A 20,550-nucleotide genomic window follows, 5' to 3' on the forward strand; every position below is an offset into this window, starting at 1 on the left:
CGGGGACAAGGAGGGGCAGGACCCAGACACTTGACCCAAGGTGACCAACAGGATTATTTCTTACCATGAATGTCAAGTGCAATAGATATTAGAAAGTTTGCTGAGGAGCACTCTCCCTTCCTGGATGGCTGTGATCCTGAAAACTGGTGCTGGACCCCTGATCCCTTCCCCCCGAAGCTGTAACGCTCACAGTGTCTGACATTTGCTGTCCCCTGCTGGGATTGCACAGCTTCCCACTGATAGTGGGAATAATCCTTGTGTGTTTTATATTAGTACTGGGATTGATTCATTAATGTCATAATGTTAATTATTTAGTAGTATTCTATTAAATCTGTTTATAGTTCAACCCTCAGATTTCCTTGTTTTTTCACCGATTCCCCTTCCCAAGTGGGGAGGGGTAATTGGGTGATAGAACAATTGTCAAAATGCCAATAAATTGTTGTGAGTTCTTCAAACCATAACAATAGTATAAATCATGAGGGCAAAGCTAGGTTCCCTTTTATGTCCCTCTAGAATATTGATATAAAAATATGGCTTTCTGTGTTCATATTTCTTCACAATAGTTTAAAAGAAAGCACAGCAGTAGTTTCACTGAAAGGGAACGTTAAAATCAAGACTAGCATATAGTTGCATCTAAAAGGAATTTCAAAATCAAGCCTGGTATGCACCTGTGAAGAGCCACGGTTTCAGAGGGGATAGAGGGAATCATCTTTGGTCCTTGCATGCAACTCCTCTGCTGGTTCCTGCCGATTGAATTCAAAAAGATACTTTTCTCTAACATTCGCAAATGTAGTTGTTTAACAACATTAAACTGCACATTGTAATATAGGGGAAGAGAGAGGAAACAAAATAAAAGGAAGGCAGAAGGAGAGGTGAATGAGGCTTAGTGAGCAAGCTACAATCAGTCTGGCAAAAAAAAAAAAAAGGTAAACTGTAGTTTGGTGCACTGTTTGGTGCTCTGGATCTCAAAGGCATTTATCCTGCAAGTGAGCAGTTGGGAACACACCAGTAATTTCCCCCTCCAGCAGTGTCTGTCTCATTTCAGTTAACGAAGATCATCATGCACCTGTTTGGTGGAGTCTGAAGCAATGTGTTAAACCCTGTGATAGCTGGTCCTAATTGCACCTCTTCTCAGACATTATACCCCTTTACCCAGCAGTGTGTTTTATTCAGTTTCCTGATGCCAGACACTATCCAGTTATCACAATAGCTCTTAATTTGCACTCTTTAATGTTTTCCTCGTTCTTTACCATAGTAGCTTTGATTAGGTAGTATCCTATTTTATTGACTGTTCCCCTTTTAATTTAGGGTAAATATAAAATCTGAACAGTGTTTTAAAGTATTCAATATTTATTTTGTTCTTGAAGAGCCACTGAATAACTGGTCAGAGGTGGTTTTGAGGTGACCTTTGCATGTTCATTTAGCACTTTGCTCAGCACTTTTTTGAAGGAGATTGGGGTATGTGAGTAGAGGGCTCTTTATCACTTTTTTTTTTTTTCCCCACTTGGAAAGCCTGTGGGAAATTCCCACACAGTGCTAGTGTGCATTAATGTTTTTGCCTTTACAGAAGTTGAAAGGCTTATTAGCAACCATCAAATTTGTTTTGTATGTGATATTCAGACAAATAATGCAATTGTGTGGTCACAGAACAGAGCATATCCACTCGACTATCATTCCAAATGTTGATAACATGCTGTGTGAGCCTTTTGACTTTCAGGCTTGACCGTGCTGTCAGCTGTTGTAGGTTTACTATAGTTTTATTCAGCATGGAGCAGTGTTCCTGAGAGGAAGTCTACAAATGTAGCACAGCCCAGAGAAGGCTGGAGAGCTGCAGGGAGCACAAATGACCAATCTGGTGTTCTTGTAGGGGGTTTCAGTATGGTAGGAAGGGACTGGAAAAAAAGAAAATAGAAAGAAAAAAAGAAAAAAGAGGAGAGCTTGGTCAGTTGAGGCTGGCTGGGAAAAATAAATTGTTCTTACTTGGAAGGAGGAGGTGGAACTGGAGGAGGAGCTCTGGAGCCTGTGACACTTCTTACATGCTAAAAGCTTACCCAGAGCCTAAAAACATGGCGAGGCAATGCTCAAGAGAGATCTGAACTTTGGGGGAACAAAGTACCCTTCTGCACATGTCAGGTTTCAATTGCTCTGCCAGGTAGCATTGAGAATCTGCTACCTAACTGAAGGCAAGCTTGATAAAGGCAGTGTTCATGACGATTAATGGCTCAAATGGACTTTGAAAAGGAGAAACGGTGTCTAGCCAAAGAGTGGGGTAGTTGATCCCTTGCTGATTGTGTTAGCTGGGTTTGGGACTTTGTATCTGAAGAACACCTTTCCTCACTCAGAGGAAAGAGATTTGTGGCACCTTGCAAGGTCACACAAAGGATACTCAGAGCTTTGTGTGACCTTGCAAGGGCACTGAATGAGGGGATCAGTAACTCATCTGCCTGACCACTGCCGACGCCAGTGACAGACAGACAGACAGAAACCTTCTAGAGCCAGGTCTCTGCATCTTTCTGTGTCTGGGTTTCAGGAAGCTGATCCACATAGAGCTGTTCTTCCAGAATGGTCTGTGGAGCACTGCTTAATTTTATGGCATTTAAACACTCTGCTTTTTTTTCTAGCTTCTAACCAAGAGCTAATCCCTCCTAGAATACTTTCTTCATATCATTTTTCAGGACAATCAGTTACTGAAGCTCTAATTACAGATGCCAGGGAAAGTTCCTCTCAGTTGTAAGCGTCAGTAAAATGGCTTCTTTTATAAAGGTGGCTCAGACTGGGGACAAAGGCTACATGGCAAAACGCAAATCCCATCAGAAGCACCCCCAAAGTGAGGTGTTGGCAATATCTGTGTCGTGATTAAGCAATTGGAGCACCCTACTGATTACTAGAACAGGTTCATCACAGATCTGCCTGAGGGGAGAGGGAAAGTGGGGAAGGGGTTAGTGGCTGAACTGAGAAAAGGGGGCAAAAAAAATCTCCCAATAATTATGTTTCAGTTAATGTCATGCAGGAGGTGCCAGATTTGTGATGAAATCAGGTGACTGAAAAATGTTTGCGAGCGGCTGGTGAGGAAGTGTTTCATGTGGCTCTCAGGCCTGGAAGAGCATTCTGTCCCATTCATAAAATGTGCTTGAAGAGACATTTTTGTTTTGTTTTGGTAAGTGGTTTTGTTTTTTTTTTTAAAGTGGCAAAATGAGGAATTCAGGAAGCAGTGAAAGGAAATGTGTGGTTTTGGTTGTTACTGTTTCTCAGGCATTAGGTATTACCATCAACCACCCCGTGGTGGTGGCTGTGGCTGTTTGGCTGTGGCTGCTCGGTTCCTACGCTGGTGGGCAGCACATGCCGAGTGCCCTCTCTCCCATACCCCCCAGCTGGGATGATTTCTGCTCCTCCTCTCTACTTTTCAGGTCCTCCTCAATTTATTACTGCTCCTTTGTCTTCTGCCAATGATGTCAGCCTTGCTCGTGTTGTTGTGACCTTTTTATGTGGCCCCTTCCAAAAAAAAAAGGCACCTTGCCTTATTATTCATAAGGGAAACAACTCTTCCTTCCGCTTCTTCACTTCCTCTATGACTTCTAACTGTGGCTAGCCAACAGGGATGACTAGTTAATATTGGTCAAAATTTTGAGTTATTTATTTTCTTGATGAGGAGGAAAGGAGGCTTGAAGAAGAAATGTCAAATGTTCTGAGTAATTTCATTGTGTAAAAAGGTAGTTTGTATTGTCTTCCAGTCACGCTTTTCCTGCCTTGCTTTTCTTGTCTTGTTTCACAACTCTTCCTTGTTGCATCTGATTGCAGCTCAGGTCATGAGCTCTTTCTTACAGCGCAGCTTCCTGCGTGTTTGGGTGATGCCTTGCAGGGGGACCACAGGTTGAAGTAAGATGTAGTAAGACAAAATGTAATGATACCAGGCTACGTAATTAATTTAGCTCACAGTATCACAAAATATGGTCTCTTATCATTACTTGCATTTTAGTAGTAGAAATGTTAGCAGTTAGGAATTATCAAGTAGGTGTTACCTATAGGAGTTACCTTCTGATAATCCTATGCACACATTAGTGACAAGCGCAAAAATATCATGGTCATGCATATTACATTTCCAGTAAAACAGGAACCTGGATGTATACACAAACAGAAAAACTTGATTGTTGATTGAACACATGTTTTCAACACATGAAAAATGTTGTTGATTCAACACATTTCACAAAGAAAGCCTTTAAGGCAAAACCAGGAGACAAACACACCAGAGCATGTCGTATTTTTCTACAGATACAAAAAATCATAAACTACTGCCATATTCACAGTGGGATAGTTGGGGTTTTGCTGAGTGAAATAACTATTCGGAAGAAAAAGTGAAAAGATTTAGACTTTTAGAGTAGATTTAGCCAGGTTTCAGACAGGTAGTGCAGGGGTGACCATTCAAAAGGTTTTAGGAACTGCCTGCCAAAGTCTTAGTGTGGCTGAGATAACAAGTCATATGGTATACATTGAAGAGTCAACAGGATGATGGTTAGAAGTTGGAAGGAAGAACTCAGGGAGAGATACAGAAGTGAGAAATATCAGTGGCCCCTCATGATCCCATGACTCTTCTGCAGGCATTTAGTAGTTATTTTGTATTAACATCTAGTCTTTAAAGGTCGCTTCCAACCCAAACTATTCTATGATTCTATTCAGTTAGAGTGTGTATGGCATTTATCTATTCTACCTTAGCTAAGGCAAGATTGATTGAAATTCACCACACACAGACACTTGTACTGTTTGAGTGATCACGTGTATTATCTTCCAAACAAATATAGTCAGTTCATCAGGTCAGTCATGTTCACTAGAGAATGTTTTTTTGTTGGGACTAATAAGTGTAGTGACATTCGATGTATTCACTTCAGGTTTCCCTGTTAAACATTTTTGTTTCCCAGCTTTGTGCTTGAATCTACCTTGCCTGGAGATGCAAGATGCTTTACAGTCTGTAACAGAGTATACAAGGCACCTGAGGCACAAGTAAGTAAGGGTTCTTTTGTGATGTTACAGATGATAAAATTAGTGCACTTTTCCAAGGCCAGAGGATGTTTGTGACAAAGCTTAGAAAAAAACCCCTGTATCTTTTATCTGTGCTGCATGTGTTTTTTGTGAAGGAGGTGAAAAGCGTATTGCAGAAGTCCTGAAGTTGGCTTCCCTTGGTCAAAACCAGAATGTCAAATGAAAGCTTTTCTTCTTTGCTTCATACTGTGTATAATGAAACAGAAAGCTAACCACAAAACATAAATGTTGTTCTTAGTCACAAGTCTGAAGAGTACTCTGTAGAGTGCACTGACTTTTGCTATGATTTTTGTGAAGTGATCAGTCTAATCCTTAAAGGTTTGAGCTGAGGGAAGTCTTCTGCTTAACTGAATTTCTTAGGGAAATAGAGCTGATGTGGATTACACTATTTGTCTGCTGGTACGCTTGGTGACTCTTTGAGCCACTGATGTGAAAAGGCAGGCAGCGCTCCACTCTTGTACATTTTCTGGCAGCATCCAGTCAGAAAACCATCATCATATATGAGGGTTACTAATCAGCATGGTGGGTCAATGCAAGTCATAACTTGAGTAGCCCCTGGTCGAGGGGCACGTTGTAAGCGATAAAATGGAGCTGGGGGTTCTTGTTTTTGTAGTATGAAGGCACACAAATCTTTAGAAACCAGGCTTCAGTAGCTTTGCTGCTTACCCACTTCTTCATGTGCAATTTTGGAGCATAAAATCTACCTAATTAATAAATCTTCCTTCTGGAGGAAAACCATAGTTTACACTACCTCTGAATGAGGAAAGTAATTCCCTCATTGACTTTTATTTTTCAGCAACATGCCTGGAAACACTTGTACAACAATCAAACCCTTCATTATTTTAAATTCATCAGCGTTTTATAATCTTCCCATAGAATTTTCAGTTGAAAAAATAAAATTGTTTGGCAATTGATGGCACAGAGACAGCAGAAATCTTGGTCATCAGTTTGGGGACACTCTAATGTAAGGGATTCTTAAAGCTTGATACAATGTCAGTAACCCACTTTGGGTGGTCTAGACAGAGTGACGGATGGGCCTCTTGGCTCATAATAGTATCCAAACTCAAAACATTGTGGTACGTGGAGTGTTGCACATTCAAGTTATCACTAAGTGACAAAAGATTTATTGTGCACTTGTTGCCAGTTGAAGGAAGCTAAAGTAAATTCTGTGCTTCCTGGACAGACAATCAATGAGCTAAAGCTGATTCTTGGAATTTTTCCTTCACCATCACTGCCTCCATTCACACCATACTCTGCTGTGTTTAGTGGAAATTAACTGCAGCAGAACATCCATCTAATCTCCTGTAAAACATTATTTTTATTTATATTTCCTACATGTTTTTCAGTTCCCTCCTCTCCCTCCTAATCCTATTGACAACAGAAGAAATGACACAAAAGATCAACTGTTGGCTTTATGTAAAATATTGCATCATAATAGTGAGTCACTGGAAAAAGATTTCCCACAGTCAACACACATACAAATATCCACTCAGGTCACAAAAACAAAAATGTTATCAATAAGGACAAAGGAAGTTGTTATTTTCGTTTTTAAACAGTCTTGATTCATGCTTCCTGTCATTTTGCTTGGGGGGAGAGAAATGACTATTCCTAAAAAAAACAGTTAAACAGAACTGCCAGAAACTCCTCAAATCCTTAAACCAATATGATCAGGAATAAAATCATAGTGGAAATAAGTTCTCTTCTCCTGCCGTCCAAATTCTGTTCCCATGTACAAAGTTTGGGTGCTGCGTATCATGTCATGAGCTGATAATTTTTTCAACCCAAAGACAAGAAGCCGTTATTGAAAACTCTGTGGCGTACGCTGACGGTCACCATATTTCAAAAGGATCTCAGATGGAACTTCTTGGTTCTTACCAAGTCATGCTGCATAATTTCTCCGAGGTTTGCTCAGTAGGAAGCAGCATATTTGTTCCAGTTTCATTAGCCCAGAGAGGTGCTTCCTGCTGCTTTCCCAGCTGAAGCCTGAGGCAGCTTGCTCCCTGGGACACCCAGAGACAGGCGAGACGTTTGTGATCACCAGCAGGGATGCTGGAGATGCTACATGTCTGGATTCGGCCACTGAGTTCGCTCTCTGCGAGGCTACTGGGAAATGCTGTTTGTCATCTTTTTGGTTAAGGCCATGATGTTATTCAAAGCTAAAAGACTATTTTAAGAGCTGGTCTTAGAAAGGAAAAAAAATCAGTTAGCTTTTTCTTTTTTATTTTTTTTATATGTAGACAGTTATCCTAAGGATAACGTAAATAGAAATTGTTATTTACTTGTAGGCAGAGTTCACTGAGCATGTTTGCTTCATTTTGAATTCATATACAGTGGTCACAGAAAGATAGAACTCATGGAGTCTATACAGGTTCAGAGTTCACACTTGAAAGCTTTGTTTAGGTTATACAATGCAAACTGTTTTTCTGTGGGGAAAAAATGTATGGATAAATTTTGCCCCTGACTAGTTTGTTTTGTCATATCCCAGGAAACACAATTGTATAAAATAAAAAGTTGGTGAATACACTTAAATATGTTCAAATTTCTTCCTGACAAATGTAAGGGAGTTAAGTGGAGCCAGTGGATTTTCACAGAGGAAGTCATGCTTAAAAAAAGATGAGTTCACTTGTCATTTCTTCAATGACCGCAGATAGTAGTGAAGCAGAAAACACTATTTGCTTGGATTTTAGCAGTGTTTGGAGGACCAAAGGTTTTAGTATTCCTCTTGCCCTTCTGCCCGTGCTCAGTGTTGTAAAACTTGCATTTCTTTTCCTAGAGATTATCTGCCAAAATGGGTATACCTAGTTTTATAAGAGACTTTAAAAAAATTACTAGGTCAAAAGCACATATTTTTAATAAACTTACCTGGCACTTGAATGTAACAGACACAAAAATAAACAACGTGAAAAACCCCCAAGTTATTTCAGTGCAACAGAATAATCCTTACGTCACTTGCAGCAAGCAAGCAATCTGCTTGTTTTTGAGTTTCCACTATGCTAATTTGGGGATTGTTGAATTTAACAACTGCTTGCTAGGTGGTGCGTGTTAAAGATGTCCTTTCAAGGAGATTATTGTAATTGCTGTCTTCTCTGCTCTGAGCAGAGGAGGGGGAAAAAAGTTTTATCGCTATCCTAAAAAGGGACCTGCATGTGGAGCAATCCTGGATTTTGTTACTGCAGCTGTGGTATGATAAGATGACCACCAGCAAGCAGTTGCATGCATTTTAAGATGTTGCTGCTTCTCATCTGGGGAGTGTTATTGTGTCGGTGTTGGATGCCACCATCGCAAAGGTGGCCAGCCCAAAACATCAGGGAGAAGACAGGCTCTCTCAAAACAGCCCTATTGTGGTGGACTGAGAGGCTGAAATCCTGAAAAACTCTATTTGTTGAGATTATCTAACCACATAATTAAATTTCCTAGGGAGAAAAGTGGATCTGGACAAACTTTTTCACATCTGGGCTCACCATAAATGGGTGAGATGTGAACTAAGATAGAGAAAGGAGACCATAAAGATGAGGGGAATGTCAGGGGGAACCCTGCCTAGAAGTCGAGTAAGGAGAGGGATGCTGGGAGAGAGGAACAGGTTCTTGGTTTTTCGATATGGGTGTGTTTCAGTTCCAGCATTTCCCTGCATAACCAGTCCATTGGAGTAACCCCTCTCAACTTGGAAGCCATTTCTCATCCTAAATTAATCAAAGTGTAAGTCTGCGTCATTCCTAAATGCTAAAGAAAAGGTATGAATCACAGGTATGCTTTAGCTCCACACCTTGGACTTGCCTGTCAGGTGTCTGTGAAAGTCCTGTTGTTGGCTTTTATAACTGTAAAATTAAAGTTAGGTGCCTCAGCTCAGTCTCATCTCTGACCTGCCCATTCCTGACTCCAGAAAGTACATTTTAAACAACAAGGTCTGGGCTGAAATGTATTATTAAGCCCCCCATTCTAGCTGTCTTTTAAGGCTGTAGATAGAACCTCACCAGGCTAAGGCAAAGCCATCACCTAGGAGACTGGCCTGTGTTGGAAGGAATAAAGCTGTCTCTTAATATTTCCAAAAATGGGCAGTTAAGAGCTTGAGGCAGGACAGAAAAAGCAATAGGATCGAGAAGTGAAAACAGCGTGCACATTTTTTTCTCATGACAAGGACAGGTTGGTGACCTCCTCTGTTACAGAGGAAGCTTCCTGCGTTGGCTGCCAGGAAGCTTTTGCCCTCTCAGTTTTTTAATGACGGTGATACCAATGTCTGGAATCCCTGCAATTCTAGGTACCTTACCAAAACACTTGGTTAAAAGTCAACAGATTGTGTCACTTTGGGCACACAGTCAAAAGGAAAAAAAAATCTGTGCATACTTGAGAAAGTCTGTGCCATGCTCTGAAGCTATCTGTGAGTTAATAGAAAATAAATTCATTTAGCCAAGCCTTAAGTTTTTTCCATGCAATCTTTGTATACTCATGTTAAAAATGTTTGCTTACTTTAAGAGAGAGCAGGAGAAGAGCACAACTTTGCTGTCTCCTCTTTCATGTCTGTGTAATATGGTCCCCTCAATGCTACTTTATAAATTACTCTTTTCTCAGCTAGAAATTCTCACCTGTTATCTGATCCTCAGAAGAACTGAGCAGCTCCACATCTGTATGTGTTGCACATGAATGTGAGAGCAAGGCAAGCTGTTTGCTCTTACTTGATTTTTTTCCAGGGGTTCATGAGGTGGTGCTGGTTTGGGGGAAGTTACGTGTGCTGTCCAGCTGGGGAACTGGACCTGCTTGCACATGGTGGCCTCTGAGCCCAAGAGGTGTCCTGCGTCCTCTGCTGCCATGTCAGTAGAAGCAGTGCTGTCACATCACAGACGTGCCAGCTCTTCTTGCCATCCAAAGGGTTTGTGTTTGTGCTCACAGGGATGTGACTGCTTTGTGAACAGTCAGGACAGGACAGAACGAGGGGCAATGGCTTTAAGCTGGAGGGGAGCAAATTTAGATTGGAGATTAGGATAAAGTTCTTTACTGTGAGGGTGGTGGAGCACTTTAACAGGTTGCCCAGGGAGGTGGTTGAGGCCCCATCCTTGGAGATATTCAAGGCGAGGCTTGATGAGGCCCTGGGCAACCTGGTCTAGTTGGGGGTGTCCCTGCTGACTGCAGGGGGGTTGGACTAGATGACCTTTGGAAGTCCCTTCCAGCCTGGACAATTCTATGATTCTATGAACCGATGACTGGCATGTCCCATGTCATGAGAGAAAGTCAAGGGGAAGGGTGACAGTAACCTTTCTCTTCTCTGCGTCTGAGTGCAAAGAGGTGGCTGAGAATGGGCCCTGGGCTGAGGGTGTCGCGCTGGTTGCCCCTGGGCTGGATGTTTGCTGTTCCATGGCAATTCATCAGCATTTCATTTATGGCAGACTCCTAATAACTCAGCTTGTTTTCTTTTCACAAGCTGGTTCTTCATGCGCTTAGTCAACAGACAGGAAGTTAAAAATCTACATAGGGTTGTTGCAGAGCTGTTCAGCTGCTGGTGGCAAAAGTCCTGTTGCTGCCAGCGTGACCAATAGAGCAGGATTTCCTGTGGGGGCAAATATACTTTCTCTTACTGCTTTTGGGTCCCAAGAAGACAAATTGCACTGAAACTCTGATACTGTCAAAGCCATCGACCTTTATCTTTAAGCCAAGATTTCCAAGCACCCCAAACCCAGCTGTCCCACCCGGGTAGCAGACTGGCTGCTCACTTTTCTGGTGAGGCTGTACATTTCTTTCCTCTAGCGCTGTTCTGTTGTGATCAAATACCAAAATGCACTATGCCAGGAAGTACTTCAAAGTGTAAACACAAGAAAAAGTATCTATAGAGAAGAAATAAAGTTTTGTGGAAGCCATATGACTGTGTTTTGTTTGGAGATGGTCTGCTGTGCCAAAAAAATTTAATGAATATTGTTCTGTGTCTAATTCAAAGAGCAGGATAGGTGCAAGTCACCTACCTCTTTTCTTTGTGTCTGAGACAGATCTACATGTTCTGAGATCATAGTGATTATAAATGTTCAGGAGACAGTGTGCCATCCCTCTCACTTTTTTACTCTAAAATGAAAAGCTTTTTAGATTTGTACCTACTATTCTTTAAAAATAATTTAACTTGATTTATTTCACTCCAATACAAAACACTTTATTATAAAGTTTTACTATGTTTTAGATAAAGGGAATAATGAAGATTTTAAGCCTGGTTTGTCAGTGAGTGACTTGCATACCAAGTCAGAATTGTAGAACAATAGGGTTATTTAAACAGGAAAAGATGTAATCTTGATTTTCATGTAGCTTTTCTGAGTAAAGCTTGTCTTCATGCAAAATATTACATAACTGTATTTTTTGCATTGATATCTGATTTCTAGTGTTGTGTGATTATATAAATACATAGAGTGAATAGAGATTCTTTTTATAAAGCATTAAGTCTATGAAGGTACCAAAAATGACTTTGGATGATGGAATTCCCCCTTTAAAATAGTTCCCACTGAAGAAAACTATTCTTAGCCCGTGACTTCAGGGGCATCATACTTGCAACTTTAGATATCATATGTACACACACTGTGTAAAACCCCTTCCTGTCCTGTTTTCAACATTGGTTATGTTACACATTAGTATTTATTTTTCTTATGCAACTGTTTCTCTTGCATATACAAATACTACTTTTTTTTTTTTTCATAGGAAAGAGGATAATTTACATGTACAGTAAGCGAAGTGGATAAAGACACATTTTTCTTAGGCTCTGGTTACAAAACCTGTTTTTATTTTACACCAATGGATAGCAATTATTTTTCAGTGTGTTTGTTTTTTATTAGTTGAAAACTGTGAATCAGGGTAGTGAAAAATTCTTTTTTTTTCTTCACAAGCTAATCCTAGTTTGTTATGTAGAATTATAATGAAACTGTTAGTTATACACTAACTCAGTGTTTTCACTTGCTGTTAATGGTATTCTGTTTGTGGGATGAAAGATTTTTTCAGTGGTCATGGTATTACTTTTTTACCCTCCTACCCCATAAATTAATTAGTCATTTTAGTTAATGCCAGAGTGGCTTAGTCATTTTGTAAGTATTTCAAGTAGCTGCAAGGATGACACAGCAATGTTAGTAATTAACTATGCCAACCTTTATTCTTATTCTAGTAACTGAACTAAAAATTCACAGTGATGTTGTGTTTTGGCATGTAGTATCTCAGAGGCTTAGCCATTCCCCCAGTCCTGGAGTTATAAAAGTGGCAGTTAAGAGTGTTAGAAAAAATTAATTGGATCCTCTCAGTTTTGTGCTTTGTATCACTGTTATTGAAGAAGAAAGCAAGTGGGGAGGGCTTAGCTTGTGTCTTGACTGGCATCGCATGACATTCTGAACTTGTATTTTTTATTTATTTGTTGGCTCAAAGAGGAAATCCATCAATCTGGGTCAAGAGATTGAGGGGTTTGAGCTGGGTAGCAATTTAGCATGACTCATAACACTCTGCAAAATTAGCTTGCCAAGAAGAAGTGCTTCTGTGAAACAGTGAAGTACCTGGGCTCGAGGTATAGCTGGAAGAGAAATAATTTTGACAGAAGAGCTCATAACAGTCCAGCTCACGCCTTTTGGTGATAACAATGGAAAGAATCATCAGTATTGATCATCTTCTAGCCTGAGCTCTTGCACAGTGCCACGTCACCTTCAGCTCCTCTTTGCTGCAAGGACCCTGGGTGAGCACAGAAGAAGGGGTGAACACAGAATTGAAGACGGAAGCCGGAGAATAGCCAGCTGTCCACAGAGCATCTGTAAGTCATTGTCCTGCACGTAAATCTGGGGACCACGGTTTAGGATTTGATACTCTAGAAGTGGAGTGCTTGGAATGAGCACATCTTGACATTTTCCAGAAAATTAAGAACCTTGAGAAACACTGATGATGTTTCTCTTCATTTTTGTGATGTTTAAGGGTAATTAATTTTGCTGTAAGCAGTTTTGCACATTTGAGCAGTCACATTGTAGCTCTCATGCATGGAGATACATAGTAGGAAGCCGGATAGAAGTATCATGTGATGTTTGCAGCTGAAGTTTCCAGAGTTTATCTGCATTTTAATGGACTAATCTAGTTTTCTTAATTCAAAAGAACTGTCTCCTTAGATAAAAGCTGGTCTCATAATTTATCTGAAAGAAAGATGATTAGCCTTTATTTGCAGTTGTTTCTCTTGACTGATGGAGGCTACTGCAGTGAAGTTTGGTTTTGTTTTATTGTGCCAGCGAGGAGTAAGGACCAAACCAGATGCTACTTGTGCTGCTTTGCTGCTGGCAGCTTCCCTGTTCCGATTCTGGTCCTACTGCCCTGCCATTTTCCCTACACCTGCACGAATGAGTTCATTTCCTTCATCCTCCCCCTCTCACCACTTTCCTCCTTGAGGAAATTGTCCTTTTGCTGTTCGAGTGCTGTGGTGCTGAGCACTGGAGCTGAGAGCAGGAAGATTTCTCTTACTGCACTTCATCTGTGGCCTAACAAGTACCTGTGTGGTGGAGGCAGAATAGCAAAGGTAGCAGCTGCAGGAAGAAAATATAGGAGCTAGAACAGAGGGAGGGAGAAGAGAGGGGAAGTGGTGAAAAGGCAGTGATAGAGGCTTAGTCTATTTCATACTAGAACAGAAGATGGAGGATAAAATCAAACCACTGAAGGAAACTTCTTTTCAAACTGGGAAGTTTGACACAGAATTCCACAGTTTCACTACTGCTTTTGCAGCCTGAAAAATAGCTCTGAGTCCCAAATGTTTCTTGAGTACTGTCTAGGATTGGTCACTGCTGAGGATAAAAGTCTGCTACTGCTGGAAAATGCTCTACCAGCTCAAGTGGTAATATCTGTGACATGACTCTTGGTTGCCTAATCCTACTGTAATCCTGTTGATGAATACTGTAGGGATCGACATGATTCCACATGTTGGAATGGCTGTATTTTTTCTGGTGACTATTCCTTCCCTCTCCAGATATAAAATTATACATAACACCTAATGTCAAATAGATTGATAAAGTTTGTACTTATTCCAGGGGGAAAAGAGTATGTGATGATAATTCAAGCAAAGCTGTAATGCATAGGTTCAAGGAGGCTGAATTAAAGTTGCACGAGCTTTCTGCCTTTTCCTTAAATTAATCTGATAGAGTATAATTATCTGAAAATAACTAAAAGCTTAGCTGTGAGTTTCTGTAACCCTATAAGAAATGCCTATACATCAGGCTTCACAGCAAAATCCTGAAGGCAGAACGCCAGCGCTAATTGCATGAAGTACAAAGTAAACTTATTTCATCATAAAAAGAAAATTACAGATTAGCATCTATATTTGTTTCTCTGTTTTTCTGCACCCCCTGCACGCTGATGTATCTGTGCTTCTTATCTCTGGGTGTGGTACATTTCCTACAGCAGGAAAAGTTCTTGTGGGTTTGGTGTCAAGGGACACACTAATACCTTCTCCTGCTGCTTGGCTGGTGTGGATCACACCCATAGGTTTGCAGTACAGAACTGCAGTATTTCCAACCCGTCTTGCACACAAGTCCAGCTTAAAGAGTCAAAATTACATAGTGGCAGAGTAAGCTGAGCACCATCATAATTTCAAATTGCACTGATACTTGACTTGCGAGTTTCGATCTTTGCTTCCTTCCCCTCCAGCGTGAAGAAATCGCAGTGCTTTTAGATGACATTTTTCACACATGGAGATAAGCAGAAGGCAGTGATATTTCAGACATCATCTACCGGCAGGGCAGCTGCTGTACAAACTGCTAAAACAGGTTAAATGGCAATCAGGAGGGTTTTTTTATGAGTGTCATAGCTAATGCCTTGTCCCTTTCGGTTTTATCTTGTCAGGGCTCAGATGGGAGTTATAATTAAAAGCAGCACAGATATCCAAATAAAAATGTAAGGGTATGCATCGGCTGGAAGCTGACAGGGTTTAAGCAATCACCTGCAGCTGAATTGAGACTCGGATGGGAAGTAGGAAGTGCTGTGCTCAAGCTTCCTGTATAAATAAATGCAGCTTTCCCACAGCTACTGCATACAAGCTGTGACGTGCTTTTAAGATATAATGGCAGCGTGCTCTTAATAGCAGGGAGGGGATGATTTATCCGAGTGGCAAAGGGGCTGGGAGACAAGTCCTGCTGCAGTCCAAAAAAGTGTACAGCTGTCAGATACACCCGGAGAAGAGGAAGGGCGTGCGAGAGCAATCTGCCTCCGCGCCTGGTTGTGAGCTTCAGGGGTTTGTGACATCGTGGTTCTTGGGAACGCTGGAATCTGAGTGCAGCTACTGAAAAGTCACACACAGCTGGCAGTGAATGCTCCTCTCCTTTCAAGGTATGTCGGAATACAGCTTTCTGTCCATTTTTTCCCCTTGAAAGCAACGGATACCCTGAAAACAAGAGAATGCCAGCGTTTGCTTCTGATGGAAGAAAGTAGAAAAGGCTTAGTTAAAAAAAAAAAAGGTAAGAACTAGAATGATTAAAGAGCTAAACCAAATGTTATTTGTGGCTAAAATAGAACTGTGTGGTGCTTAGAGCTGAGGCAAAAGGAAATCTTGGAGTCCTGACGATTAAAGGCACAGAAAATTAAATAGACATCAAGTACTTCCCAAAAGGCTGAAATTACTTTTCTCAGTGTAACTTTTAAAGAAATATCTGTGTGAAGTGTTTGAAAATGCTTCAGTACTAGGACATATCCCTGTGGAAAGCAGTTGCTAAGATGGCATACTGTCAGTCATATATCTGTTTTAGTTTAAATACAAGAACTCCCTTCATACTGCAAACACATCTGATTAAGCAGGAGGGAGCCCGAGTTTAAAATGCAGAGATTTCCTCCTGGTTTAAAGGCATTTCTTCTGCCAGAGACTTGTACAGCTGGCATTGGGAAGGAAAAATATTCTGATCTGTATTATATGTGTTAATGTACACTTCTGTCCAGTGTTTAGAGTTACATGCTTTATGTAAGCACATACTAAACATACAATATTTTCTAGTTTGCATTTTAAATATTTTTTATACTAGGAACAGAAAATTGCATTTATTGGTATGTTTGCACTGCTTTCTCAGCATAAGGCTTTCTCAGTACAAAGCTGCTTTGGTAATGAAGATGTTTCAGTCTGGTTTATTATAAAGCTCTGCATTTTCTGTAATACAAAAGCATTCTGGTTCCTAACTGTATAAGGCAATATCAAACATCTTCCTTCAGAGAGCACTGTAAGTAGTAAAATATTTAGGATGACGATAGTTAAGGAAGCATTGCAGGGTGACTTCCCATCCTCTTGGTAAATAGACACTGAATGCTTTGAAGAAGTAAATTTTAGCAGGGATATAGGCCGTGCTGAAATACCCCCATGCAGCTTTCCAACAGGCTGTGAGCAGGCACAGCAACATGGTATATTTGGCTACCCTCAGCCTGAAGGGCAAGTGGTCTCGGTTAAGGGCAAGCACTGGGTTTGGGATACCAATATTTCTGGAAACAGAAGTTTCAAAATCCTGTCCTTAAATATTTTCCGAAACAAATACATTGACCTGATTCTTGTCCTGTTTAGGACGTGTCTGTGCCTGAATGTGAGTGGGTGTATGGGTTGTCATAGCATGAAAGTGGCTGAAACCCTTCCTGCAGTGAATATAACCTACACTGGAACAAATACAGTGCATTGATAAGGGAATGGCTGTAGTTATGTTGCTGAAAGTAATGCTTTAGATTATGGATTGAGAAGTGTGTGTTTGCAGAGTGTTTGAAGCTGTGGTAAAGTGGGAGGTAGTCCTTCAAATTCAACTAGAGCTATTCCAGAGCCAAGCCAGTATGAGCATCAGAGTCCTTTTCTCCCTTGTATCTTACTGTCCAATAGAGGTATTTAACACAAAGTGCTGTCTGCTAATTAAAGGACACAGAAACCTCCCTACACTGCATGTAGGAATAGCATTTGGCAACCTGGTCTAGTTTCTATTCCCAATGCTGAACTACATCCTGCATTTTCCTCACTGATATTCACGGTCTTCTTTCCCACAGATGGTGACATTTTGGTGGTTTTGTTTGTGTGGTGGTATACTTTGGAGCAAAAGTTAATAATATAAATAGCAAACAATATGGAGCTGTTTCTCTCTAGCTGGGTTCATGGATTACACTATGTTCTCTAAATGCTTCATAAGCTTTGTAGCAATAAAAAACTGGTGTGGAAGTGGTTATCTGGCCTTTCCCTTCTGGTGGAGGGGGAAAGTACTTACTTGTCCTTATTATCATCCAAGTTTAAAATGCAACTGCGAAAAGCAGCGAGTCACTTTACAGGAAAAGAAGCAGCACTAATACTTAACCCAGTTCCCAGTTCATTAGTATGTCTCTGATAATATCTATGGTGTGAGTTTGAGCCCTGTGTCTGCAATCCACCCTGTCCAGACATTGCAGTGACTTTTAGGGGTGAGACCCAGCAGAGTCTATTGCTTTGATATGTAGCTCAAAAAAACTGCTTTAGACTTGCTGTCCCTCTTCTTGAGTGGGGAGTCTTCACAAATGTGCCTGAAAGTACACCATGCCTATAGATTGTACGTATCAGATCCATAAATATCTTCTGGGCTAGTAGTACTGTGACATCTGAGACCATAATTACAGCTCTGGGCCCATGGATGTCACAAACACACGTGAACAAAATACTGTGGCAGGCTGCCAGTGTGGCTGTGAACTGAGTCCATCGGACCTCCTTGCACATAGCACAGCAGACATTGCCTTCAGCTTCATGAGGCTGAAAATGGTTCTCGATCTGTCCTCCTGTGTATTTGCCAGGAGGTGAATTCAGTTCCCTCCTCTCCCTCCAGCTTCCCCATGCCAAAGCCCAGGCCTGTGTAACGCACTTCACAAATTCTCTTCATTACCCAACAGCCAGGAATAACCTTTCATTCATTCCACCTCAAAATTAATCTTCTTTTTTTGTTTGTGGAGGGGAACATTGAGCAAAATGAAAAAGAACAGATCCAAAGGGGAAGACAGAAATGATACTGAGCTCAGCCTCTAGCATTTTGCATTTCTGCTGAAGCCCAGCTGAGCTCCAGTGCTAGACTATGAGCCTTCTCTCTAGTGAGAACTACAGGTCTGAGGGCCATCGTACACTGCAAATTTACCCAAGTCTTGGGCAAATATTTACGGAGATGCTTGCGCCAAATAACTTTGTGCTGACCGGTAAGAAAACCCTGTTCAGTAATCTTTCTCTGTGTCTCTTGTAAATGGTTTCAGCTCAGTGGGAACTGAGTGGACATTACATTCATAAAGTAGATCATTGCTAGCAGATACTAAAACACTCATAAAAAGAAAAAGATAGTATCTCAAATTACAAAGAACCTCATCCTTCACTTCCTACTGAAGTGGGACTTTTCTAACTCTTAGTCTTCCAGGGAGGAGCAGAAGTGCTGAGTGGAAATTTCTATGCTTGAGAGCACGCCCAGGTTAACTGCATTGCAAACATACTTTCAAGTAAAAAAAGTAGCTATATAAAACACACTTTGTTGATGCAGTTTTCTAGATCTCTTTGTATGTGTTGATACTGGCATACAATGACATAAATGTTCCCCATTTCTGGTTCCTCTTATTCTATTTTAATAAAGAAAAAATATTATGGGTTGGCCAAGACCTGGGTGCTTTTTTATTGTATTTCTAGGGGAATCTGCTCAGCCTCCCAGGGAAAATCCATAATCTGTAATTAGAAATACCATCAGTTTAGCTGATTCTTTGAACATCCTTAGTGTCTGCAAGTCGTTTTGACTTTGCTGGAGTTTGGGCTACTCAACTACAAGACCTACAAGCATCCCTGTGCATTGTGTTTCTGAGTGAGTCAGTATCTCTGGAGTCCCAAAGCCAGCCAACACCAGACACAGCGATTTGGGACATGTGAATCTGGCTCCTGCTATAGAATGGTTGACCTCTCTGAAGTAAGGCACTCCCAGACATGCTGTAGTCAAGGGACTGTTTGTTTAAATTATGTTTATATAAAACCTAATGAGAAATTCTGTACCTGTCTGATGGACTTCAAAGACCATAAATACGGGCAATTAGGTGAGGCAGAGTGGGACTATTGTGTGGCTTCAGAATTGGGACGTGATAAGGTTTATTTTTTGGTGTTGATCTGGAGCTGTGATGAGTGAAGATGGTGAAGTCAAGATGTGCAATTCATGAAAACCATAGCCAGCATGTTTCTGTGGAAGAGTCCAGCTTGTGAGTGTGAGTTTGTGCATGCTAGAACTTGTTCCTTGTGTGGAGCTTCTTCCTGTACACTAGAACTTGTTGTAGCCACAGCCATCATGGAGAGTTGTTCTACATGCTTTTTGTCTGAAGGAGAGATGAGAGATGCTGATTAGAAGACAGAGTAAAGAATTACTTTTTTACTGGAAGGAAAAAAAATACCATTTTACTGTCAGGCTCATGTTTCTCCCCTTTAATTGAGAGTGTTAGCATTTGTGTCTCTTGCAAGCTTTTCTGCCTTTCAGTTTGCTGTAATAATGAGGAGGGAAAGTATAAGATGTGAGTCATCACTCAAAGAGTGGACGCTGTCTGGGTGCCTGACAAAAGCTTTGATATTCATGTTTGGTTATACAAACTACTGTGTCTTCGGACTGCCAAGGAGTAAATATGCAGAACTGAAAACCTTTATGTACTTTATATGTTTGCAAAAAAGGATAAAACATGGCAACAGAAGAACTATATCTCTGTGTTCAGGGACTGAAACGGGTCCTTCAAGGCTACCTCTACTTACGCTTTTATGTACTTTATGTTTTTGTGGTTTAGGGGTGCATTCCTTCCTCTTGTATATAGAGCCACAAATCATTCAAAATTGCATGCTCTAAACCCCTTTGTACATAGAAGGAAAAACACATTTCATGACAGCTAGTATATAGGCTAATAATTTGCACGTAAAGAAAATTCCAGGATTAAGTAGAAACTGTGACGTGCAGCAGGCTGACACTGGTTATGTCAGCAGTAGATGGAAAAGTTCATGTGTTCTGCCTGTACTTAATTTTGGAAGCATTCTGATGGGTGGAGGTGGGGAGATGATGAAGGAATACAAGCTGGGCTTCCCCCATTCAACGGTTATGTCTGAGCAGTAGATGGAAAAGTTAATGTGTTCTGCCTGTACTTAATTTTGGAAGCATTCTGATGGGTGGAGGTGGGGAGATGATGAAGGAATACAAGCTGGGCTTCCCCCATTCAAAAAAAGGTTACAAAGATTTAGTCAATGGGTCAAATGAGCTGATCCCGTGGGCTATTACTGTTGCACTCACTCAAATCTTTTTCAGAGCAGCAGGCCCTCAGCTGACCACAGATCCTGGAACCCTTCCCGATGGGGTTTATCCATTATAGGGCTATGATAACATCCACGGGGCCAGCAGTAACTTGCTTGCTGAAGTTTTGTACAACAGAGAAGATGCGGTCTTGCACCCTCCTGACCCTCTTCACACTTGCACTGGTGGGTTCAGCAGCGGAGAATCTCCATCACAGTCTCCAGGGAGGATTTGTGGTAAAGGGAATCATGCCCTTTGCCTGGAGTGGAATAAAAGCCACATATAT

The 20,550-nt window shown here is 41.0% G+C and overlaps 1 protein-coding gene across 2 annotated transcripts in view; it reads left to right on the top strand.

Annotated features, from left to right (window-relative positions):
• The first annotated feature begins 15,056 nt into the window (after positions 1 to 15,056).
• RNF144B (ring finger protein 144B) overlaps positions 15,057 to 20,550 on the top strand; it is a 53,943-nt gene continuing 48,449 nt past the window's right edge. The window contains exon 1 of one of the 2 annotated variants that reach the window (XM_014941100.1): positions 15,057 to 15,333. The gene's annotated coding sequence lies outside the window, so the exon portion shown is untranslated. The other variant, XM_014941101.1, reaches the window with a different exon arrangement.

Source organism: Calidris pugnax, unplaced genomic scaffold (assembly GCF_001431845.1).
Source record: "Calidris pugnax isolate Ruff unplaced genomic scaffold, ASM143184v1 scaffold8, whole genome shotgun sequence".
NCBI lineage: Eukaryota > Metazoa > Chordata > Aves > Charadriiformes > Scolopacidae > Calidris > Calidris pugnax.